Raw genomic sequence first — 22,003 nt, 5'->3', positions numbered from 1 at the left:
TCAAGACACGACCTCATATATGAGGAATGGCAGTTGGTCTGCTGCTATATTACAAAATTGAAAACGCACATCACTATACCTAAATATGAAATGGAAACACATTTTGAATTAGGATCAGAGTGCCCGTGCGGAGTCAGTGACATGGCCAAAGAGGGCACAAAAAAGCTGAAATCGTATCATATATACAAACTTGTAACGAACAGGGCCCCCCATAATATGTCTGGCCCAGGACCCCCAAAATTGTTAAGATACCACTGCGGCATACGTAGCATGATGCACTGTTGCTTTTTTCATGTCGACTTTGTGGTTAGTAAAGCTTGTGGTGCCAGGGCAGAGGGGTGGTGCTGGTGAGCGACAATTGGGAATAATAATGCACCGCCAAAGATTTCATGTTCCCTGCACCATCCATAAACTTAAATTAAACTATTTCTTAGGTGGAATGCTACTAATATTGTCCAATCAACTGCTCAAATACTGACTCCTGGCAACCAATGGGGGTGAAGCCCCTCTGTACTATTCCTGAAAGCTCTTTTTTAGGCTGATCACACAAAGTCTGGAAATTAAAACATGTGAAATGTAAATAGGAACTTCATCGCAGACATGGATTACCTTAAGAGTTTACAGTAATTTCGGAGGAATCGAAAGTTAAGGATGTAAATATGAGACCAAGTAGGGGGTCTGTTTAAATGTCAGTCATGAGTTTGAGGCAGGGTTTGCGTCCTGGCAAGGCCCATCCTACTTAAAGCCCTGGTCATTATGAACCCAAATGAGTAGTACCTTCAATGTTGAGACAGTACAACAGGAGGCAGAGGGTGTTTCCATTCAAGGTCTGCTTTAAAATAGAAATGAGCACGTCATCACTCCCTCCTTGTTCCTGATTTTGTAGGATTTGCAGTAGGTGAGGTGCACTGCAAAGAATAAACAGGCAGAGTTGGAAATGCATTACTAAAGTGCAAATTGCTGTCAGAACGGTGTTAGGACTTTAGGACTATACAATTGAGAATAAATAATACATTTAGGAGTATACCATAAAGAATTGTCAATAATTAAAAATAAATATCAAATTACTGATGTAATAAGAACTACAGTCTAAAATGCCCTCCTGGGGGGGCGTGGCCAAGATGGCGGGGTGAGCGGACGCCTTTCCTACCGGCTCCCGCTCCGTCGATCCCCCAACCGCGGTTAATGCACTGATTCTCCCCCTGGATCACGAGCGCAGTACCGGCGGAGGCAGCGGTATCCCGGAGCAAGACGGTTAGAGGCTCCCCACGCCCGCGACAGCCTGGAAACGGAAGGCGCGCGGCCGGAGCCAGAGAGCCGAGAGAGGGCGGAGCTTCAACCCGGGCTGCGTGAGGCTGCGTCCGGCTGTGGAACTGCGCGAGTGTCGGGGCCTGCAGCGGGGCGAGACGACGACGCACGGCGAACTGCAGCCCGCGCTGGGTGTCACACCGAAGGCTGCGAGGACATCCGGAGGCAGCGACAGGTGGCGCCCGGCCCGGGGGGGGCTCTACCTCGACGCTGAAGGCTACGGGAGGCAGCGGAGACGGCGGCCGCCCACGAGGGCCCAGAGCACCCGAGGGCAGCGGCGGCCAGCACCGGCACCAGCGCAGGGGGCTTTGCTGAGGAGCCTGCGCCAGCACGGCCGTGGGAGACGCCCTCACCCGCCCCGGGTACAAGAGGACATCGGCGGACCTTGGGAGCGACCCTTCGCGAAGAGCCTCCTCAGACTACTGGAGCCGCCATTACGCAAGCGCAACAGCCCCACAGAGAGAGCAGCAGGTGAGACCCGGAGCGGCCCGGCGCCCCCGTCCGCTTGACGTCCACTGATCTACTATACCGAAGACCTGCTCCCCTGGGAGCCGGACTTGGACATTGATACTCCAGGACTTGGTAGGAAGGAGAGAGGTGTTCCGGACATGTTGTTGGGGAAGGGGTGCGCGAGTTACCGGGGAGTTCCGGATATGTTGTTCGGGAAGGGGTGGGAGAGTTGCGGGGGCCAAGAGCTGACGCTACCCGGGACAGCTACCAGCCCCGCGGGTGCGGCGACAGCTGGGTGGACTCCCCCCGTCGCACAACGATGGAGTGACCCCCGACACCTGAAGTGGGTGGAGGAGCAGAGGGAGACTGGCGGTCGGAGACCCCTTCAGCAGCAGAGAGGGGTTGAATGTAGGACGTCGCGACTTTCCGGCCTCAGAGGTGTGGCACAGTCGGGGGTGGCCACGGCGGAGCCCCGACGAGGGGGCCGGGCCGAGACCAGAAACGGCCCCTGGAGAGAATTGGAGTGGCTTATCGCACCGAAGGAGTGACGGCACTGAGCGCGGGACTCGACGTCCCAGCAGTGTGGAGACCGGGCACCGCCACGGGGCCGGCGACGGCGGGACGCGGGCCCGAGCAGAGAGAGGTCGAGCGACATAGGGCCACGAAGACCATGGCCGGCAGTAGAGAAGGGAAGAAAGGGGAACGCACTCTCCCCGAGCTTCTAGGACGCCACCAACAGCGAGCAGATCGAGGGCAGCAGTCCCCCGGGCCCTCTGGAGGGGCACAGGAAGCGGGCGGCGGCGAACCCCCCATTACCAGGTCCTTTATGGAGTCGCTCTTCAGCACCCTCAGGGAGGACTTCCAAGCCCTGAAGAATGAGGTGGCAGGCGAAGTGCGGGAACTACGCCGGGAGGTGGACGGACTAGGAGACCGGGTGGTCGCAGTGGAGGACGCCAACCACAGACGGGACGAAGAGTTCGAACACCTGCAACAAGAAGTGCTGCGCCTCAGAGATCAACAGATCGATCTCCAAGCCCATGCTGAGGACCTTGAAAACAGATCCCGGCGGAACAACATACGGGTCCGGGGGCTGCCCTCCTTGGCCGAAGGGGAAGATGTGGCGGGATATCTGCAGGCCCTGTTCCGAGAAGTGCTGGGAGAGGCGGAGGGGTTCCCGGTCCAAATTGATAGGGCGCACAGAGTGGGACCCCAACGAAGAGCAGCGGCACCACCCCCGGACATATTGGCATTCCTTCCGGATTTTCCGCTCAAGGAACGCATCATGACGGAGGCGCGGAAGAAGCAACCCCTGACGTTCCGAGGCCATCAAGTGGCCCTCTACCAGGATCTGTCGGCCATCACGCTACAGAAGCGGAAAACGTTCAAGGTAGCCACGGATTTTCTAAGAACACAAGGCACGCCTTATACCTGGGGACATCCTTTCCGGCTCATCTTTCGCTGGAACGGTACTATGCACCAACTACGTTCCCTGCGGGAGACTTGTGGAATTTTGGGTATTGCCGCACCTGATGACGAGTTGGCCGAGCAACGACCGGGTCGGTCTCAGGAGGATGGATGGCGGAGGGTATCGAGGCGCGGGACCCGGGGGCGGCCCGCACGACCGGACTCGCCTGGCACCGGGGCTGGCGCGGATGAAGCGGCGCCGGAGGTAGCCGGAACCACGGAAGTCAGTGATGTCGCATTGACTGCCTGAAGCAGCTCCGGGGGGAGTACAACACAGCCTTCCTTGCAAAGCAGGTTTGGGGGACGGGGCGGGGGGGGCGGGGGGGGAGGGGGTGGGGGCTTGACGTCCACTGATCTACTATACCGAAGACCTGCTCCCCTGGGAGCCGGACTTGGACATTGATACTCCAGGACTTGGTAGGAAGGAGAGAGGTGTTCCGGACATGTTGTTGGGGAAGGGGTGGGCGAGTTACCGGGGAGTTCCGGATATGTTGTTGGGGAAGGGGTGGGAGAGTTGCTGGGGAGTTTTTAGGGGGGTTTGGGGGACGAAGAGCAGGGAGGGAAGGAGTTGGGGCAGACGAAGGGGGGGTTGGGAGACTCAGAGAGGGGGGGAGGGCAGTCCAGTGCGTGGCCGGGAAGGCCGGTACCAGAGTGGTATGCACACTACACTCTGTCATTCCACAAGAGACACAGCGGTAACGATGACATTCCACCATGCAGCAGACACCTTTTAAAATTGTCACGCTCAATGTCAAGGGCTTAAACAATCCGATAAAACGTCGTGCTATTCTCTCCCTACTAGAAAACACCGGCGCGGATGTCTGTCTGCTCCAAGAGACTCACCTCTTACCCCGGGACTGTGGCAGGCTACGGTCCTCCGCGTTCCCTACCCAATTTTTCTCTTCTAACAACACTAAAACCGCGGGGGTGGCGATCCTTGTAGCCCGGCACTTTAGAGGGGATGTGCTCCATAAACATGCGGAATTAAAGGGCAGGCTCCTGGTCTACAGAATCCGAGTAGCTGGTCACACGTTTGCGATCGGGTCCATATATAGCCCGAACGACCGGCAAGAAAAGTTCCTCCGCTCGGCATTGGAGGAGACAGCGATGGCGCAGGACAGGCATGTCATCCTAGGGGGCGACCTGAATATGGTTTTTGACGGTGCAGCTGATAGATCCGCCCAACGGTTGCTGCAGACGGGGGAGTTCTCGGCGGGATGTCGGGCCATGATGGCGGAGATGGACATAGAGGACCTCTGGCGTCACATGCACCCCACGGCGCGATCCTACTCGTTTTACTCGCACGCACACAAGACATATGCAAGGCTAGACCACCTCCTGGTCTCCGGACCGGTGCGGGAGCTGGCTACAGCTGCAGACATAGGAGTGATCTCGGTCTCGGATCATGCACCGGTATCCGCTACCCTCAGTTTCCCGCCGACCTCCAGTCCCCCGCGGACTTGGCGGTTGCAGGACACGCTCCTCGGCAGACGCGAGGTGATCGCGCAGGTGACGACAGCGGTCAAGGAGAACTCGGACACGACACGAGCGACACAGTGGGCGGCACTGAAAGCGGTACTCCGAGGGGAATTTATTGCGATCTCCTCGGCGGATAACGCCATTAGAAGAGAGAAACGGGAGGAGCTCACGCAGCAGGTCCGCAAACTGGAACACTTGCACAGTCGAACGGGGGCCCCTAGAATATGGCGGCAACTTCAAAGAGTGAGGAAACTCTTGACGGCCTTAGACATGGATCGCGCAGAATACGCAGCGTTGCGCCTTAAACACGCCTACTACACGGGGGGAGATAAATGTGGGAGGCTACTGGCAAGTAAGCTCAGGGTTGCTCGCCAGAAACACACAGTGAAAGCGATCACTGACCCGTCGGGTTTCACGGTCACGGACGACGCTGGCATCGCGGAACGTTTCCGCCGGTATTATGCGAGTCTCTACGCTGGAGACGTCCCGGATGCGCCCGCAACTCAGAGATATTTGGACTCGGTTTCACTGCCGTCCCTCACGGCCTCCCAGACGGAGGCTCTAGAGCGGGACATCAGACCGGAGGAAGTGATATCCACAATTGCCCGCCTTAAACATGGTAAATCCCCAGGACCGGATGGCTTTACGTCGCTTTTCTATAAAACGTTCTGCGCGCTACTGGCACCTATCCTCACGCGTTTGTTTAACACTTTCGCGATGCCAGGAGCCATCCCGCCGGACCTCTTAAGAGCGTCCCTTGCAGTGATCCCCAAGCCGGGCAAAGACAGATCGCGCTGCGGCTCTTACCGACCGATATCTCTCCTCAATATCGATCTCAAACTGTACACAGGGATCTTAGCGGCACGTCTTGCCCCCCTATTGCCGGAGCTCATCGATCCGGATCAGGCGGGATTCATTCCTGGGAGACAAACGGTCGATAATACCAAACGAATCCTTCATCTCATTGAGAAAGCATCGCGTATCCGGGGAGAAAGGATGTTGCTGCTGGTGGACGCGGAGAAGGCGTTTGACCGTGTACATTGGCCTTACTTAGAACAGTTGTTGACGAAGGTGGGAGTAGGAGACAAATTTCGCCATATGATCTTTAATTGCTATAGGTCTCCAACGGCCACAGTAAGAGTCAATGGGTGCACCTCAAAGAGCTTCGACATTGAGCGAGGCACGAGGCAGGGGTGCCCGCTGTCACCATTACTCTTTGCATTATTTATGGAACCCTTTGCCCAACGGATCCGAGATAATCCGGGGGTGAAGGGCGTGCGGTTCGGAGGCTGCAGCCATGCAGTTAGCCTATATGCCGATGACGTGCTACTCTCCATCGACGACCCGCTCTCGGCGCTCCCAATGTGCATCGAAGAACTGACCTCCTTTGCGGCGGTGGCAGGGTTTAAAATGAATATGAGCAAGTCGGAGGCCTTAGATCTCTCCCTGGCGCCGGCAACCAGAGCTCTTTTGCAACACCAAGTCCCTATAGTTTGGTCCCAGGACCCGGTACCCTATCTGGGAGTCCTTTTGGCTCCATCGTTGTCGGCGATCGTGTCAGCCAACTACACCGCTTTGAGTAGGAAAGTTAGGGACGAATTAACACGCTGGGATCGGGGCACTCTATCGCTGCTCGGAAGGGTGGCGGCGGTTAAGATGACAATTTTACCACAGATTCTCTACGTGATTCGGGCGCTCCCGCTGCACCCGCCAACGGGATGGCTCCGACAGATGCAGTCGGATCTAGGACGCTTCATTTGGAAGGGCAAGAAGCCAAGAATGCGGCGAGTACTCTCATTGCTAGCGCCAGAGGCAGGGGGGCTTGGCATCCCGGACCTTCGCAAATACTTTCAAGCGGCGCAGCTGCGACATCTAGTGGAATGGAGCAGGTGGGAGTCGGATAAACACTGACTTTTCCAAGATCAAGCGGTAGCGGGACGTCCTCTGCAGGAGATTCCCTTCCTTCGCAGGGCGCACCGCCCTGCCAACTTATATGCCTCTTTCATCACTAGGGTGCATCTACAGGTCTGGGATGCTACGAATCTTATACACGGGCTGACTACGTTCCCCTCCCCGCTGACACCCCTGGCGGACAACCCGGAGTTTACACCGGGGATGGAGAAGGGCGCACTTCACCGCTGGCGAGAGGCGGGATGTAGAGCCCTGTGCCATATATACGATGCGGAAGGTGTTATCTCCTTTCTGGACCTGCGACGGGACTATGCGCTGCCGGAATCCGAAAGGATGCGGTATTGGCAACTCCGTCACTGGGCGCTGCAACCACAGGTGCGCGAATCGGCGGACAGACATCTACTCCCCTCCGAACGCTGGCTATTAACGCGCACGACTGACGCCAAACTCATCAGCGACCTGTACCAATTCCTTCAGGTGCCCCCCTCACACTTTTACAATCCGGGGCGGGAGCGATGGGAGAGGGAGCTCGGCAGGACCCTGAGCCACGAGGAATGGGGACAGATAGCTTACAGAGCTCGGCACTCGGCGTATCACACGGGACTTACCGAAACCTTCACCAAGGTCTCCACATATTGGTATTACACCCCTGCACGCACACACGCCATGGACAGCAGTAAGGAAGACACCTGTTGGAGGGGCTGTGGGCAGGTGGGTACATTGACACACATTCTGTGGGAATGCCCGGTACTGGGGGCTTACTGATGCGGTCGACTCCCACTTTAAGACTGAGTTACCGCGCCTCCCAGCTTATATAGTGCTAGGCCTCCCCAACGACCTGATGTACCCTTTGAAATCCCGCAGAGGCAGACAGATCGCCATAGCATTGGGGTCCGCCATTCAGAACATCTTAATGCACTGGCGCTCTTCCACACCCCCTACGATCATGGGTTGGCTACACAGGCTTTGGCATGTTTTGGGCATGGAGAAACTCTCATTGACAGTAGCAGGGGACACGGAGAAGTTTAATGACCTCTGGCAGCCATTCCGGTCCCTGCTGAGCACAGAATTCAGGGAGCTCACCTGCCCCAGATACCTTCGCCTCCTGAGGCTTGCTACCCAAGAAAATACCGCCCCTTAGGAGGGAGTGAGGTTGCAGCGGGAGGGGGCCCTTGGATGGAGTGGCGCACAGAACGGATTCTACTAGAGGCACGCACTGGACTGGGGAGGGGGGAGGAGGGAGTGGGGGGGAGGGGAAGACAGGACGGGGGAGGGGAGGGGGGGGTTAAGACGGGATTGGAGTTTTGTTCTTTGGTTTTTCTGAATGTCCTGGCAGATCGCAGTCCGTGGGACCGGTTTTAGCCGTGGAACCGCTGTGGAGACCGGCCACATTAGAGCACCGTATAGAGGGGTACCTAGCAGGTTTGACTACACCGGATGCTCAGTGCCCCAATCGTAACCCACAGTGTCCCCTTGTGCAGAATACGCGGCCGGCCCTGAAGGGTTGTAGGCGACATGCTGTGTTAGCACTGATTTCCCACAGGACTGGATTGGAGTTTGAGTAAGCCTCCCCCGTTACCACAGTGATGAGCCGGCCCACAGGGTTGTAGGCGATGCTGCTGATGCTGTCCGAGGCATTCTGTTTGTGAAAAACTCAATAAAAAAGATTTAAACCTAAAATGCCCTCCTGCCCCCAAACACACGGACCATGCCCATGTTTACTATAGCCTTATAGCCCGCCATAGCGGACTATACCGGCTATTAAAGGCCCGCTCAAGCGTTAAAGGCCAGAGCCGAAGGCGAGGGCCTTTAACAAGGGAGCGGGACTTTAATTGCTGGTATAGCCCAGATATGAAGGGCTGTAAGGCTATTAGAACATTCTGCCACTAGAGGGCAGAATGTTCTAACAAATAAAACAAAGGAGTCTCGGAGCCTGAGGGGGTTTAAATCGCCTCCAGCTCCGAGAGGCCTTTGTTCACAGCAAAAGCTGTGAACAAAAGAAGCATTGGAATGTTTCTCTGCGGGCCTTTACCGGCCCATAGGAGCACGGATCACTCCATTGTCTCCAATGGAGCTCCCAACATTCCAGTGTTCTAATATAGCCTTATAGCCCGCCAGAGCGGGCTATACCTGCTATTAAAGGCCCGCTGCAGCGTTAAAGGCCCGAGCCGAAGGCGAGGGACTTTAACAAAGCAGCGGGACTTTAATAGCCGTTATAGCCCTGCTACGAGGGCTATAAGGCTATTAGAACATTCTGCCACCAGAGGGCAGAATGTTCTAACAAATAAAACAAAGCCTTCAGGGAGCGCGAGGGCATTCAAATCCCCTCAGGCTTCCTGAAGCCTTTGTTCACAGCCAAAGCTGTGAATAAAGAAACATTGGAATGTTGGAGCTTCGGGCTTATATCAGCCATTATAAGCCCGGAGCACTCCATTGTTTTCAATGGAGCTTCCAACATTCCAATGTTCTAATATTATTTAGTGCACTTGCTCATTCGAAATTAAGTGGCGCTTGCAGGCCAAATAGCAGCGCCAATCAACTTTCAGCTGAAAAATATATTTTGTGCTGAAAATCTGAAGCGGGTGCAGCACAAAATGATTCTGTGTCACAAAGTGCTTCCTGCGGGTGCCTTTTAAGCCGTGATCGTCACGCAACGAAATTTGTTTTATTAATTTATATGTTAACTTACCTGTAAACCTCCGTAATCCATAGTTTACTACCCCCCACCCTGCCCCTCCCCCTCCCCACGTCACCGCTCTGCAGTTACTCCTACTACCGACCGCGGCTGGGGAGGGGTCATCGCCCTCGGATGATCAGCAACAAAAGACAATTGAGCCCACTGATTCTGAGGTTGCAGCCCTGCTTAAAGAAAAGAAAGAGAGCCTGCAGTCTGCAAGAAATACTCAACTCTCCCTTAACACTCGAGGATGTTAAAACTGTGTTAGCTAGCCACAATAGTGGTGAAGCCCTGGGGGCGATGACCTCCCGGTGGTGTTCTATAAGGAGTTCCCTATTATAATGCCCACAGTGCTAGAAGTGTATAACAAACCTCTTGTAAGTGCAGACTTCCTTTACCGTTGCAAGAGGCCACAATCTCTGTACTTTCCAGCCTTGGGAGTGATCCTTACCAATGCGCCTTGTATGAGCCACTATCATTTTTAAGCATAGATAAAATATTAGCAAAAATACTGGCTTTAATGGCCATCTTTCAAGGAGTAGACCAGGATTTACAAGCAGCAGCTGACTTGCTTGATGCTAAAAAGGCATTCAATGCACTGAAATTGCCATTTATGCAGGAAGTTCTCAGCCATATCGGCTGATGGAAATATTTTTTAAGCCTAGTAAACCTTTTATACATGGAGCCTTTGGTCCCTGTGAAAGTCAATAACCGATTCTCAGATGTGGCACCTATATGTAGGAGCACCCGGCAGGGATGCCCATTGTCCTACTGTGTATGTATGTATGTATGTATGTATGTATGTATGTATGTATGTATGTATGTATGTATGTATGTATGTATGCTTAAATATGGTATTTCTGTAGCGCAAACCTAGCCACAAGGCAGTGGAGCACTGTGATCAAAGACAAACATAAAGTGAACAGGTAAGAGGAGAGGAAGCTGGTTTGTGGATGGTTAATGCACTGTGATTTGAAGGTCTGTAAGGAGGTGAGTATTCAACTTTGTTATAAATTGGAGCAGCGTTGCGGCAGTCCTGATGGATTGATTTTGACAATGTAAACATATTGACTGACACTAAAAATTCTGACAGTATGGAATTTTTTATGTGTGACTGACCTTGCTCCTTGGTGCACGTTGTGGGCATTTCAGACCTATAAAAGGTGGTGAATCAAACAGACTCACAGGTTTGTGGGTATTCACAAATCTTATGAAGCGTGTTCCCCAACATAATAATGGGAAGTGATTTAGGTATATAAAGGACACATGCAAACCAGGGTGGGCAAGATCAGGGGACATCCCCAGAATGATTGGGAGTGCAGGGAAAGGGGTTTCTCCATGGGAAAAAAATCTCCATGGAAGAACTCAAAAGTGAAACAGTGCAAATATGGTTATGAGTTACGGTCCAGAATGTTGAAATGTAGACTTGTTACATTTGCTGTATGTGTAAATGGCTATGTATTAGAGTACTTAAGGAAATCTGTGACTGTTGCAGACTGCTCAAATCTTTACCTGATTCAAGAAAGTCAGACATTTGTGTCCAATTTAGGCAGAACTCCTTTGGAAACACATTTTAGGGCTATGTTAAAGTCAGTTGTCTATAGGCCATCTTTATTTACCTACATGTTGAACTCCAAGTAGGTAGTTAATAAAATGCTACACCCCCGGCATTACCAGGCCTACTTTATCCTTGGAGCGAGCACCAAAAGTGAGAAGCCCCGGACACAGTAACATGTGCATCTCTGATCCCTGATGTCGCTACTTTGAGGTGTCTCCTCCTACATTTGTATAGACCAAGTTGAGGTGCACTTTTGACACAAGAGTAGTGTATCTTTTAAACTATTTGGCTGCTTGAGACAAAATCAAACTCCTTGAATGTATAAAGTGGACTTCTTCGAAAATTAGTACTTGGGCCTCCCTTATTTCAGATTTTATGAGCTTCTCCTGCTCATACATGTACAAAATTGTAAGTCAAGCTGCCTGTCTGAATCAGCATAAAGGATATTTTATAGAAGTAAAACTGAAAATACACTGAACCAGTAATTGTCAGGGTAGACCCAAGAGTACTCGTGAACTTCATTCTTTGAGTACTTCTCAAGTAGAATGTTAATTGTGGCCACTAAGGGGGTCATTAGGATGGCGGGCGGACTTTAGTCCACCCCCGACCCTAGCGGTAACAGGACCGCCCGTCTTCCATGCAGCGGTCCCGCCACCCTAATTATGATGCGACCGCCGCCGCGGCGGTCGCATCTGGCGATTTAACATTGCGGCGGGTGCTGCTGGCTGCCGCACCCGCCACAATAAGAAATGGGCATGTTGTGCATTTCCTTGCACAACGTGGCAGGCACCGTGCGGTGCCTGCCACCTTGTGCATGGAAATGGAGGGGTACCATGGGTACCCCCCCAGTGCACAGCTGACCCCCCCCGGGGGCCCACAACAGACCCCCAAAGCCAGTATCCGCCTGCCTTTTTGCGGCGGGAAATCCGCCGCAAAAAGACAGGCGAAGAGGCCCAAGAGGCCCAAGAGGCCCATTGTAATTATTAAGGCGGTGCCTGCAAGCCACCGCCGCAATGATTGCCTGGTTACGGGTTCCGCAAGGTGGGTGGAAAAGGACCGCCTTGCAGAACCGTGGCGGTCGATCTTTCCAACCGCCGCGGAACAATAGTGATACCCACCACCATCATAATATGGCGGTGGGTAAATCACCTTTTGATGGCGGGCAGATCACCACTGCCAGCCGGCGGTGGCGATCCGCCCGCCATAGTAATCAGCTCCTAAGTGTCTGCTACTTGGGGCGTGTAGGACATCTTTCAAAACAAAGGAATGTAGAGACTTTAAAGGGGCCATCCAGTGAATGATGTCACAGTGTTTTAAAACCCCAGCAGACCATAATGGAACCATGCCTTTACTGCTGTGAATTTTAAACTACACGTTGAATAAAACAAAGGGCAGGTGTTAACAGAACCTTGTAATCTATATAATGTTTTGACAACTTCAGCGTGGTGTAAATAGTCTAAGGTTGTAGGCCTTATCAGCTGTGTGAAGCAATGTTGTGGGTGCAGTCAAGTCACAGTGTAAAGTGAGGAGTGCTGTGATATTTAAAGGTTTGTGTATTAGGCATGGACAGGTGGATCACATGGTTAACAACAGAGATTGCACAGCCATGTACGTGGTGTGCAATAGATGTGGAAAAAGAGGACATCATGGCAAATCCGGTCATAGCCCTTTACAAGGAAAGACAAATAAAGAAATAAAGATGGTGTGTGATTAGACTGTATTACAAATTGTCTGTAACAGTGAAGGTATTACCACGAAACAGAGGAGAAATGGTAATTGAAAGGATGTTCAGCTCATGTCCCAGGTTGACAGTTAACTCCGAATAAGCGTTTAATCAACAATTTAAGCGGGTGGTGAAGTTGAACAAGACAGGTAGGTATCAGACCCAATGATTATGTAAACCTGAACATCTGAATGAAGGTTTTTTTGCAGCATGCTTGAACTTTAAAGGTAGGGATGCAGTATGTAAAGTCTTTGCCTGTTTCAAAGGTGATACCATAATTGGATGGCCCCGCAATAGAGAATTGGAAATGTTTATCGACCCTAATTCCACTCCACAGGTTCAGGTTCATTAAATTGAAGGAAACTGTGAGAGTTTTAAAAAACGACCACCTGCTATTGTTCTACAACAGACTAGGATATTTGAAGACTTATGTGCATAAAATCAAGTTGTTATAACCGATCCCGGTTTCCCTTCCCCGTTCCCCCCCTCCTTTTCCTTTCCAGTGGGTTTGTCCATGTTTAGAATGTTGGTGGGGAAAGCTCGATTAGAACGTTGGTGACGGGTGTTAGAAAGGCTGAAAGATCCGTTACGAATAAACCTACGTTCTTCAAAATCCTGACTGGATATTCATTATTACTACAAATTAATTGGCGACGTGCGTACTCACCGTGCTGGGGACGGTTGGATCCTTCCCCCAGTCCTGTTCTGCCTTTCGCCATTCTGCCTCCCGGTCTCTGAGTCCTGTCTTCATCGCAGCGGTTGAGAAGCTCCCTCTGACCACCTCTGGGAGTCCTCCGGTGATTTCGAGTACTTCATTTCGTGTTCCGACTTCACCGGGAACACTGAATACTGAACACTGGTTCCGCGAGGGTGCTGTTGAAGCTGTCTGTTCCGACGGCGATTTCGGGAGCTCTGAGGTACTGGTGTCCGAGGTCTTCAGCTGCAGGATACTGGATCGTTTGCTCCGCTGTAGCAGCTCTTCGATTGAGGTACTGAGGGTGTTCGAGGGGTTATCCTGTCAGCGCTCTCAGTGCTGACTCGGCTGTGTGGTGCTCGTCAGCGTGGGAGTTTCCAGTTCCTTAATTTGGAGTTCGGACTGCAGGAAGCTTGATTTCACAAGTAGGACACTCGGTATGAGACTCTGCCTTGGGGTCCGGATAACCTTTCCTGCTGGTAACTTTTCCTCACGGAGGTCGCTCCCTAAGGAGACACTGCTCCCTATATTTTCACCGCATGAGCTCCACCTGCTGGCCATAAACATTTTGGCTCACTCCAAGGAAGAGTTTGCTTCGTTTTAATTATTGACAGACTCAACTTCTTAATTCGGGTTTTCACCTATATATTATCCTTGTATCTCTTCGTCTCTGCGGATCTCCTACCCCTTTTCTATTTTTATCTTGGGGTTCTTATTTCTTTTCCTTATCCTTTCCTTTGGGGCTGTTATTTCTTTCCTTCATCCCCTTTCCTGTCTTTCCATTTCCTTTTCTCTACTTCTCTTTTCTTTCTCATTTACCCTTAGCTCATTAAAATGTCAGCGTTCGCAATGTCGCAACCTCCTCCATTCCTGGATGAGAGGGGTGATCCAGTAGTTCCATGGAAAAAATGGGTAAACTTATTTGAATCATACCTTATTGCTATTGGGGGAGACAGATTTTCTGCGGTGCGTAAACAACATGTCTTACTGCATAATCTTGGCAAACAAGGGAGAGAAATTTTTGATGACTTACCTGATGCTATTGTTGACGATGTAAATGTGGAAGCAGTGGGTGAGGGTGATGTACAACGTGATGTGTATCAATTAACGTTAATGAAATTGGAGGCACAATTTGGGGACAGAATTAATATTGTCTTAGAACGTCACAAATTATTTTTGCGCATTCAAGGGAAAAGTGAGAAAGTGATAAATTACATAGCTGCTTTGAGAGGATTAGCCTCGACTTGTGAATTTGGTACGTTAACCGAGTCCCTAATCAGGGATCAGTTAGTAAGATGTACTAGCAACAAGAAAATTCAGGAAAGACTTCTAGCAGAAGCCCCAGATTTGAAACGTGCGATTTACATCGCTAAAAGCATTGAACACACAGCGTACTGCATGAATGAAATGAAGGATGCTGTTGAGGTAAAACAATGTGCAGAGGGAAATGTCCACAAAATAGGTAGTAAAGACACCAAGCATAAACTACCAGCTGCTGGTCCTGAAGTACACGCTGCAGCGAGTAATAAACCCAAATGTTACAGGTGTGGGAATCCCAACCATATGGCCAACAGCATGAATTGTCCTGCAAGGGGTGTTGTATGTAGCAAGTGCAAGAAGAGGGGTCATTTTTCCAAAGTGTGTCACAATGCTAAAACTAGTGTCACCCATATGATTGAGAGTGATTTAGAGCCACAACCCATTAGTGAAGATATTGTTTTTCAAGTAGCCAACTTTTCAGAAGGTAATAGCACTGTATACCCTAAATGTGAAATTCTGTTGGACAGTGTTAAGTACGAAGTGTACGCTGATTCATGTTCCCCATACACTCTCGTAAATGAGGCTACCTTTCAAGCAAATTCAGGTACGCGGGCATATAAACTTCTGCCGCCTGACATCAAACCTGGGGGATACAACCAAGATCCTATACCACTGGTGGGGATGCTACTTATGAACATAGACTTCAAAGATAGATCCACGGTAGGGAAAGTCTACATCACGAAGAATGGGTCAAACCTACTTGGATGGAAACACCAAAAGGATTTGGGGATCAAGTTAGACCCTAACGCACCTGAACCAGTATACTTGATCGATAGATCCAACATGGGGAGAGAGATATGCAACAAATTCCCTGAGGTGTTTACGGAGGAAGTGGGACTTCTAAAGGGCTTCCTTCACAAAATCAAACTTAAGACAAATGTGAAACCCGTAGTTCATAAACCAAGATCCATTCCACTGTTAACAAGAGAGCCACTAAAGAAGGAATTGGACAGATTGGAGAAGTGCAAGATCATAGAGAAAATAGAGAGCTCGGAATGGTTGGCGCCCATTGTAGTAGCAGCTAAAGGAGGAAACAAAGGAATTTGTCTATGTGTGGACCTCAGGGATTTAAACTCCAATATTTGGGTGGACAGACACCCCCTACCCAACATAAATGAAATGCTCTCTGCTATCCACGAGGCAAAAGTTTTTTCGGTGTTGGACCTATCTTCAGCATACCACCAGGTTGCTCTCCATCCGGAGTCAAAACCTCTCACCTCGTTCATAACTCCACATGGGGCGTATCAATTCTCCAGGCTACCTTTCGGATTGGCGTCGGCGGCTGCAGTTTTCCAACGCATCATGCAACACATTCTGCAAGGCTTGGAAAAAGTGCTTTGTTTCCAAGATGATATATTGATCCATGGTTCATCTGCTGAAGAGCATAATAAAAATTTAGAGGCAGTGTTGACCCGTCTCAGCAAGGCAGGTTTCACCACTCAGAGGGATAAATGCAAAATTGGAGTGGATTCAGTGGTCTACCTTGGTCACAACATATCAAGTGAAGGAATCAAACCGAAGTCCAGTTTGATAGATGCTGTCAAGTTAGCCCCAGAACCCAACAACAAAGAGGAGCTCAAATCATTCTTGGGCCTAGCGGAGTATATGGCCAAGTTTGTTAAAAACTTTGCGGACCATGTGCAACCCCTCAGAGAGTTGCTAAAGAAGAGTTCCAAGTTTGAGTGGAATCAAGAACATCAGACAGCATTCACACTCATCAAGAAGGCAATTGTGGACGCCCCTATTCTGGGTGCTTTTGACCCCAATGCCAAGACCACGCTTACCACAGACGCTAGCAAGAAGGGTCTAGGAGCGGCACTGACCCAGAAAAAGGATGGACAGGAGTTCGTGATAGCGTTTGCGTCAAGAACATTGAGAGACGCCGAATTGAATTACTCCACAGTGGAAAAAGAGGCTTTGGCTTGTTACTGGGCCATAAGTATTTCTTGTGGGGTATCCCTTTTGTGCTGAGGACGGATCACAAACCCTTACTACCATTATTCTCCACTAAACGGTTGGAAGGTACTACTCCGAGAATATCGAAATGGGTGCTGAGTCTTCAAGGGTTCAACTATTCCATAGTATACGTCCCAGGAAGTGATAATAGAGTTGCGGACTGTCTCTCACGGCTACCTGTGAGCGGGGGTGATCCTATGCAAGATCCACCGGAGGAGACAATCCTATTGGTGGAAATCTCTGCCATCAGTCGTGAGGAGTGGAAGGAATCCTTAAGGGAGGACAGCGATCTGGTCGCATTGAAGAATATGATTTGCACAGGATGGCCGAATACCAAGTCTGAGGTGCCGGAAGCTATCCACCAATTCTGGCCAGTGCGAGAGGAACTATCCATCATAAGTGAACATATTTGTAGAGGAAGTAAAATCATCCCCCCAAGAACATGTATGAAAGAATAATCCAGATTGCACATGAAGGTCATCCGGGGAGGAGCATGACCAAAAGCAAAATCCGGCAACACTATTGGTTCCCGGGTATGGATTCGAGAGTGGAGGAGCAAGTAAAGAACTGCACGGCGTGTAGTTCCAGCGACAAAACCAAAATGGTTCGCAAGTCACCACTGATCCCAGTGGAAGTCCCAGCCATACCATGGGCGAAATTGGGGTTAGATATAATTGGTCCCCTAAATCTGTTGAACCAATCTCAGAGGTTCATGTTCGTTCTGATTGACTACCACTCTCACTGGATTGCAACGAGACTGGTACCCTCCATCACAACGGCGGCGCTGTTAAGGTTCCTGAGAGATACCTTCTCTAATGAGGGCATACCAGATATCATAATAACGGACAATGGGGTTCAGTTCGTTTCTGAAGAAATGAAGCAGTTTTTGACCACACTGTCCATCACTCATATCAGGTCACCACTCTACTGTCCCAAGGCCAATGGGCTAGTGGAAAGAGCAAACAGGATGATTAAAGACACCATTCAACTTGCAGTGAGCTCTCAGGTACCAGTGGAAGAGGCCATTAGGAAGATGCTGTGGTCATACCATACAACTCCTAATGCGGTCACGGGAGTGTCACCGTTTGTCTCACTCAAAGGTAGGAACCCCGGTTCTAAACTTACGCCCAACTGGCTTAATGGTGGAACTCCGGTATGGGTGGATAGAAACTATGTATCAGAGAAGACTCAGAAACACCAACAAGAGTACAAACTCAGGTATGACAGTAGATGGGGAGTGTCTACAAAAAAGTGGAGAGAAGGCCAATGGGTGGTGGTTAAGAGGCCCTCTCTATCTAAGTCCAAGGTCTCCTCATTTTCCAAACCGCTGAGGATAACAAAGGTCTACAGCAATTCTGTAATGCTAGAAGATGGGGGCATGTGGAGCATGGATAACATAGCGGGGTGTCCAAGCACAGTCAGTACCAAGCCTTCATGCGAGAGTGAGCTGAGCGGAGCTATGCCCAGTAGTAAGGAACCCAAAAGTGCCAGAGCACGTAGACCCCCATGTTGGCAATCAGACTACAAAATGGGACTGTAACCCATTCAAGGGCCATTGGTTTCTCGCCTTTGGCGGGTGGGACCCAGGATGATATATTGTTATAAGATGGGGTTTCAAGTTGGTTGCAATTTTGTTCTGCATTTTTATATAGTGTAAGGGGATGTTGTATGGGGGTACTATGTTTATTGTACCTTTTGCTTGCCCTTACATCCCTAATGTGTAATTAGGGGACGAAAAGTTTATTGTATTTTTGCTGCTTATTGGATAAAGAAAATTGTATTGCTCTGTCCCGCAGGGAGATGTGTTATAACCGATCCCGGTTTCCCTTCCCCGTTCCCCCCCTCCTTTTCCTTTCCAGTGGGTTTGTCCATGTTTAGAATGTTGGTGGGGAAAGCTCGATTAGAACGTTGGTGACGGGTGTTAGAAAGGCTGAAAGATCCGTTACGAATAAACCTACGTTCTTCAAAATCCTGACTGGATATTCATTATTACTACACAAGTCAAATAAGAAGGCCAAACTGGTGGTGTCAAAGGTTAGGATGTTGTCTGTCAATGTATTTTTGGCAGTAAAAGCTGATTTAGAAAAACTTTGCATCTCCGGTATCATTGTACCTATAGAAGCCAGAAGTAGTGGCAAAAAAACCAGTAAAAAGATTTGTTTATCCATTAATCTGAGGGCTCAGTAAGAGGTAGCAGTGGATAATCATATCCTAATGAATATAACTGTGATGCTGTTATTACTAGATGGGGCAAGGATCTTCATTCACTACACTTGATCCAGCCTCAGACTATTACTAGATCAAACATCATGAGGATTTGCTATACAGTTTGTAGAAAACGTTTTTCAGCAAAAGGCGCCTCCACATTCACTTCTGATAGACAGTGGGGTACAATTTTGCTTTAGAGAAGCGGAGGATTGTGTGAAAGAGCAATATCGGAGTGAGTGTAGGGTGCAACAGTAGAAATGTGCTTGATATCATCAGAGTGCAATGGCATCGTTGGGCATTTTAACACAATGATTACGGAGAATATTCATTTAGCAAGGGTTAACTATCTAGATAGGAAAGCCAAGCTACAGAGAAGAATTGGAGCTTACTGGGTGGTTTCACATCAGACAATGGGGGGATGCCTTTTGAACCAATTCAGGGATGAATTCCCAAAGGCAAACTGCAAACTGGTGCATGGATGGATGGATGGGTTGGCGCAAGGGACTGATCATGGCATCAGCAGAGATCGAATGAGGTCTGTGAAAGGTGCAATTGAGAAAACAGGAAAGATGTGATGACCAAAGAAAGGCTGGGGAAGGTTTTTCAGTGAAGGTGTAAGATTGGGTGGAAATAAATGCATCTGTGGGAACATAGAAATAGTCATGATTCTCTAAAATGTTTCACATTGTGGTTGTTCTGAAATACGGTAAACATGAATGATAAGATTTGGAATATGAGTCACGTTTCAGTGTTAAATGGTTTGAGAGGAAGTGGGGAGAGGGAAGATGCAGGGGGTAGACTGGACTACTAAGTGGTGAACAAAGGTAGGGAAGAATAGTCAGACTGCCAAAAGGATCAAGCAACCTGCATACCCGAAAGACTACGGAACTGATTTTGACTTTGGTGGACGGTGTCAGTATCGTTGCCATGGCAAAGTACTTTAAGCGGGCCATGGCGAGGGTACTCCACCCGTCAAATTTAGAAAAATTATTTTTAAGAATGTGGTAGGGATAGATAGAGTAATTTATAAAAGAGAATGGACGGGGAGGCAAGAGAGACAGGAGTCAAGATCAGTTTATGTAAAGGAGAAACTCAATAAGTTATGTAACAGTAGGGCTTAAAACTCAAGAAGACATCATCATACCAAGGCCATTCTGGAATGCTTGTTGTTGGTGAATGTTAGAGATGCAGACCTGAGACAAGGGTGCTTTCAATAATGTCCAGCAAGTAGGACATGAGTGGTGAAAGAGCAGGTATCTTTTTTTTGAAGGAGGCTAAGAATGTCATTGGTGCTTTTTTGAGTGCTTTACTTTCATGGGAGCGAAGAATGGTCTGAGATTTTGTACGGCATGTACTCTATTTGATAAGAAAGAAAGGGACCTTGGGTTTGATGCAGACTTGACCGGAGCTTTGTTTTAAAGAGCGGGTTCACGATGAATCAGGGAGTTGTGGACTTTTTTTTGGTATGAAGTCAATCAGAGATTGCAGTAGCTATTGTTGTTTTAATTTATTCGCCAATATTCCTTTTAGTCATTTAAAGAAGTTCAGATCTAAAAATACCAACGAGCTTGTGGGTTGAGTTTATCATTCAACGTGAGGATTGCATTTGATGGAAAGAAAAGTGCCTGTGGTTTTGAGGATTAATGATAATTTTCCTAGCTCAGTATTCCATTCAGGACAAAGATGTTAGTGTGGTGTAGAAATGTTTACATGAGAAATGTAGTTCTGCAATTTCATATTCCACTAAGGGTGATGGTGCTGAGAATATGTTCTCAGTTGCACACAATGAGAAAGTTCAACGGGTCTGAAAACTGGGAGTTATCCCAACAGATCATTGTTTTTAAAGAACATGTAGGACTTGGGGGGAGACCATTGCATGCCAGACGTGCTTAACATCACCACCTAGCCATAGATCTCCCAGCCCGAAGAGCCAATTTCTGTGATGAAATATTTCCTATTTTCCCCGATTCATCCCATCTCGCATATCATACCTCTAACCATATAGATGTTTTTCTGCTGAATAAATGCTTCCTCTTGACATCTCACTTATTCCTGTGGCATCTAGTTTCTTCAGAGATATATGTTAAGTTCTATTTTCTTTCAGACTATCCAACTAAACGGTTTCCTGTACTTAAAATGTAGACTTTCTTTGGACTTTCTCCAAACTGTCAATGTGCACTAATTCATAAGTGGTACTTAAATCTGGACACATGAAATGTTATGATCTGGATGCAGTAAGCCAGGTACCACAGCTACCATTTACTCTGCTTGAATGCTAAGTGAGACGTGAGGCCGACAGATAGTAGTGCAATGTGCCTGATGCCTGAGATCGCTTAGTGATGTACCGATACCTGCTAAAGTTCCCGTAGGGATGTGTATGTAACATGCACACAGTACTTACGGACTCCCGTGAGATTGAGGGCCTCCTCCTTTTAGTTCAAAGATCTGCACCACGGAGCGTTTCAATGCTGTATGGCTGGCAGTCTTTTTCTGCTCAACTGTTATTGCAAAGAGGGTGCTGCTTGATGGACAAAATTCAGAGTTATCAGATATCAGATGTGAGCCAAAACCATATCCACTGTTCTTAATTACATTTAATTTAGATAGCTGCATTAAAAAAAGCTGCAGTGATATCTCAAGAGATGTCACCCCAGAATTAAAGCACAATTAATTGATAGGCAATTCACACATTGAAAAATCAACTATTAGTATCGATGGCTGAAGGCGATAGGCTGGAAAAGTCCAGAATAATTTCAGGTGTAATCAAACCAAACATGGACATTTCTGAAAGATGTTAAAAATTACAGATCCATTTCACTCCCTCCCCTCTTAGCTACCACCAGCTCTTTCTTGCCTTCCAGTTAGGGTTGCGCTATAAAGATAGCAGCATGTACATGCAGACAGGAAGTTGGTCTGCTTTTAAAAAAATAGCTAGAGAAGTGGCTATTCACAACATTGTCAATGTTATAGTGAACAGAGAAACGAGGGATAACAATACACAAATATCAACAGCAAGCAAAACTATCGTAATACAGAACATGTACTCATAAAAGAAATGCAGATAGGCCGTAATATAAAAACTATATGGGCATGACACATAAGGAGTCTGTTAAAACAAGGCTACCGAGGCAATGGATAATAGGTGGCAGGTAATTAGACAGCCGCTGGGTAATTAGTGAACGTTTTCTTCTATATACCCGGCTGCTGGCTACATAGTAGAGATTATGTCATGCAAATAATACCGGAACGTCATTA

General features: G+C 48.9%; 1 protein-coding gene across 1 annotated transcript in view; it reads right to left on the bottom strand.

Annotated features, from left to right (window-relative positions):
• The window catches only part of LOC146810779 (uncharacterized), a 176,759-nt gene that overhangs the window by 104,398 nt on the left and 50,358 nt on the right, over positions 1-22,003 (bottom strand). Inside the window, exons 3-4 of the mRNA XM_085614446.1 lie at positions 21,150-21,266; positions 778-908 (exon numbers count right to left, since the gene is read on the bottom strand). The gene's annotated coding sequence lies outside the window, so the exon portion shown is untranslated. The remainder of the gene's footprint in view (positions 1-777; positions 909-21,149; positions 21,267-22,003) is intronic.

The sequence above is a fragment of the Triturus cristatus genome, chromosome 7, assembly GCF_964204655.1.
Source record: "Triturus cristatus chromosome 7, aTriCri1.1, whole genome shotgun sequence".
Classification (NCBI taxonomy): Eukaryota; Metazoa; Chordata; class Amphibia; order Caudata; family Salamandridae; genus Triturus; species Triturus cristatus.
The sequence above is the reverse complement of the archived record's forward strand: the minus strand, read 5'-3'. Positions and strand labels throughout refer to the sequence as shown.